General features: G+C 33.9%; 1 long non-coding RNA gene across 1 annotated transcript; it reads right to left on the bottom strand.

The window, feature by feature from the left end:
• Positions 1-2,126: 2,126 nt before the first annotated feature.
• Positions 2,127-2,830, bottom strand: LOC112033393 (uncharacterized). Its single transcript, XR_010624957.1, has 2 exons — positions 2,747-2,830; positions 2,127-2,179 (listed from the first exon to the last, which is right to left on the bottom strand). It is a non-coding gene; the product is annotated as an uncharacterized LOC112033393 (long non-coding RNA).
• Positions 2,831-4,423: the final 1,593 nt, after the last annotated feature.

Below are 4,423 nucleotides of genomic sequence, written 5' to 3' on the forward strand. Positions count from 1 at the left end.
CTCGAACACCATGAAAAANTAAGAAGCAAAATATGTTACCTGCTATGAGGATCTTCAAGTTCCTTCTTTACCTCTTCTGGCAGGCTAGCGAATATGAGAAAAGATAAAGAAAAATCCTATCACCAATGCAGTAAAATATTGTTTCAAATGTATTTATAATCACTCGTATTTAAGCACCCAACATGAACAGAAGATCTTGAAGCTTATACCTAGGTGAAAGACGTAAAAGATTCCGATGCAATGAAGGAAACTCTAGAACCTACAGGGAAATAAAGGCAAAACTGAAACACACAATCAAAATAATACTAAAATCTATGCAGTCTTAAATTCTATATAGAATAATCTAGCACTAAATGCATAGGTTCAAGATACACAGTTTTAGGGGAACAAATAAGAGATCTAGCACGAGGTTAACACTATAATATAAATCATAATTTGAGCAACTTCTGATTGCTAAGACAAAGAGAATTGTAGCAATTGTGTAATTGAAAACAATAAGCAACAGCCAGCCATTTTTCTAAATAGCTGAAAGCTTTCACACCATAACCCCTGGGTCAGATACTATAGATTTATATATATTGTGGCCTAGTTCATAATGGCATTATAGTTGGAGTAGTAGAGTGTAAAATTTTCAACAACAACGGAAAAAAAAAAAAAAAAAAAAAAAAAGAGAGCAGAAAATAGGTCCATCCATGGTAATAATTAAGACCAAACCTACTGGTCCAATGTAATCGTCCAAAGTCCAAGCTTAGACTTGCAGAAAAAGTTTAGTCATACAATGTAACTGTTCCAATAAAGTAATAGTAATGTTCCAATGTAACTGTTCCAATGAAAAAGCTTAGCATAGACTTGCAGACCAAACCAACTGTTTTAATGTAATTGTTCCAATAAACGAATAGTAATGTAATTCCGAGAATAATAAAAAGTTTTTGATTGGATCACAAAGCCAAATATATTAGTCATACATTGCAATAGCAAATGACACAATGATATAGAAGTTCTCCAATTAATAAGGTCAATCATATATGCTTTAATTTCTCATTTCATTGTTCATCACATTTTAATTAAGTCCAAAGAAGACCCATCTTATGTTCTCCAACCTTTGCAATGAGACACGCACTTATGAAAATGGACGAACATCTCCATTTCAACAAAGCTATCTCAAAATCATGTATAGAACTATAAGTAATTACACTTTAAGTTGATCCCTTAAGGCAACTTTCAAACTAGCACACAACTAGCTAATTTTGACCCCCCCCCCCCAAAAAAAAATTCCATTGCACGTAAAATAGACGATCACACGAACATGTTTGTCCCTCCAAACAACAAACTATAATCGATTGTGTCTCCGAACATATCAAATGTGCTACTCACGAATACTAATTACTCGAACACCATGATAAAAAGTACACTACAACTCATATAAAATAGAGATAAAGAAGATAGTAACATAACGAAAGCAACTTAAATGCGAAACCATTCATTTCTTACATCAGTAATCGATAGAATTCCGAGCCCGTTGGGGCCGAAACCTTCTTCAATCTTCAACGACAAGTCAGCCTTCTTGTCCTGTAAAAGGAAAAACCCAATCAATTCCAAAAGTTCTATCAATTACACCACGCATCACACAATTTATAATTCAAAACAAACACACATGTATATGCAGAAATGAAAGATAACAATTTAAATCCCACTTTAAGACATGACTAAAAGGTCAATTCAAACAACACATGCAACACCAACCAGCTGACAAGAAACCTCTATTGATAAGATTATCACACGTAAAAACTCTTAAGCTGCTGTCCTATCAAACAATGAGACCCTTTTTGGGGGCCTTTCTGTTTTGTTTTGTTTGTTAATTTTAATTAATTATTGGTAAAACCCTCTTTGGGCCTTAACACACCAAATACTTTTCCAAGGAAAAGAATTAGTAGTGGCACCTTGGATAGCCTCATATTAATAGCCTCATATTAATAGTAGATACAATGAAACCCATATAGGAAAAACAGTGAACAGAGTATGAAACCCATATAGGCAACTTTTAAGAATGAGAAAAAAAAAAAAAAAAACGAACCAGCGCTGCATGAAGCAGGAGGGTCTTTCTGGAGGTCCTTCAATTCCTTGTGATCCTTTTCGAAGCATCACAAAATTCCCTTGTGTCTCACAATCTTCACCTAAACTAAAACCAAATTCAAATATATATATTGATTATAAAAACCCAAAAAAAAAAAAAAAAAAAACCAAAATCACAGCCCACAAAAAATCATTGAGATCCAGACAGTGATAACAAATCCTCACAGCTAAATGTATTAAATATATATAAATAACGAAATTGAGTTTTTAATTATTGTTGTTGTTGTCAAAATTACGAACAAACAAACAGGGTCTGAAATAAATAAATATAAATATAAAAACAAATATGAAATCTCATGATGATTGATGAGGATCTATTCAGACAACAAACGTAAACAATATTATTATAATTATAATAATAAAATAAATTAATTAGATATTTAATCTAAAACACGCAACAATCTTCTTCGTTCTTGGAATGCGCAAGCGAAAAAAAAAATTAAAAGATTTTTTTTTTTTTTTTAAAAACCCTAAAAGTTTTGAGGGAAAAAAGAATCGGAAACCCTAAAATTTTTGGGGGAAAAAGAAAACATTTGACATAAAAGAAAGGAAATACATGGAGAATCGGCGATCGAAACCATGAAAAATCGGAGAGAGAGACACACACACAAACCTGTGGCTGTGTGCGAGTTTTAGGGTCTGCAAAGCTAGAGAGAGAGAGAGAGAGAGAGAGTCGAGAAGAAATAGAGAGAGAGACGCTGAGGTGCGGTGAGGTGTGCGACTGAGAGAGAGTGAGTGAGATAAGACGAGAGAGGGTCAGTGAGAGTGGAGAGTGGAGAGTGATTGCGGGACTTGGGTTTAATTTGAAAATATCCTATTAAAACTCGATTTTCAGAGAGTCGAGGTCCAGGTGGCGCCACGTCAACGCCAGATGGCGTCTACGTGGAACTCGAGTTTTAGAAACTCGAGTTTTATGTGGATGCCACGTGGTATCACGCCACGTCAAACAGAAAAAATCGACCCTCAAAAAGTCGAGGTCTGAGCGCAAAATTCGAGTTTCTAAGACTCGAGGTGTTAGTAATGTATATTGTTTGCAAACCGGGCCAACTAACTAAATAGTTGGCTAATTATGGGTAATTACCCATTTCGTCCTTGCTTTAATCTGACGGTTAATTTAATTTTAACGAGACACCAGTTACTGGTCAAGCAGGTAACGTATAATAGCGAATAAAAATAAAAATTCCAGAAGAAAGGATAGAAAGGAACAGAAGGCTTCTGAGAAAGATCAAAACGACAAACCCTAATTTTACCGCAAATTGTGAAATCTCTTTAATCAAAGATTAGCATATTTACTTTGTTTCCATTTTTCTTTGTTAACGTGTTGATATCACTTCAGTGCTCTCTATCTATTTGATATGGTCTTCGTTTTTCTTGTGGCTTCTGTGAAATTGAGAAGGGGGCTCTGTTAAATTGGGGGGCCAATAAAACTTCTTTTTCTTTTTAGATAGGGCAGCTAAATGTAATTTTCGCATTTCTTTTTGCGTTTGTTGTTGATATTCTTTCTTGATTCTGGAACTTTAACGGGTACTAAGCAGCTTTATTTTAGATTTTTCCTCATTGATGTATTCATAAAAAGGCATATGGATGCAAGTCTCTGACAAAGTGAGAATAATGGAATGAAAACAAATTGGAATCATCCACAGTTTGCAATACCTGATAAATTATGTGTGCGAATGGCATGATAAGAACAATGTAATTGTGCCAAAATGGAGAGGAAAAAAAGAGAAACAACCTGGTTGATTAATATCATTGACATTGCTAATGTTTTCTTACTTGTGACAAAGTAGCATCGTAAACTATATGGGTTCTTTGTTAGCTAGTAGTTGTAAATTCAACTAAATGAATTTAGTTCACTATATCATCTGTTTCAGGCTATAGCAGGTTTACATGGTTTGTTAGTGCATTAGTATTCCTTACTTCTTCTTTTTTTCTTTTTTTCCTTTATGGGTAAGAGATATGTTATTAACAAAAAACAAAGTACAAACCAAACAGATCTTTAATAACACTGCACTCTTTGTACAACACTCTACAAAGACTAGATCTACTATAACCAAAGGAATAGCTTAAAGCTCCCTGAAAACACACTCAGTTTGCTTCTTCTTTGTTTTCTTTCTCTGTATTTCCTTCTCTTCTTTGTAATTTTTGGTTTGCTTGTGCTTTTTCTGCACAAAGTAACCTTTTGAATATATATCTTTCTTACTTATCAAAAAAAAAAAAAAAAACACTCAAATATCAGTGACAGAGTAAGACCCCACTCCTATTAATAGCAAATACTCCCATAACATAATAA

Source organism: Quercus suber, unplaced genomic scaffold, assembly GCF_002906115.3.
Source record: "Quercus suber isolate HL8 unplaced genomic scaffold, Cork oak 2.0 scaffold_504, whole genome shotgun sequence".
In the NCBI taxonomy this organism is placed as follows: Eukaryota; Viridiplantae; Streptophyta; class Magnoliopsida; order Fagales; family Fagaceae; genus Quercus; species Quercus suber.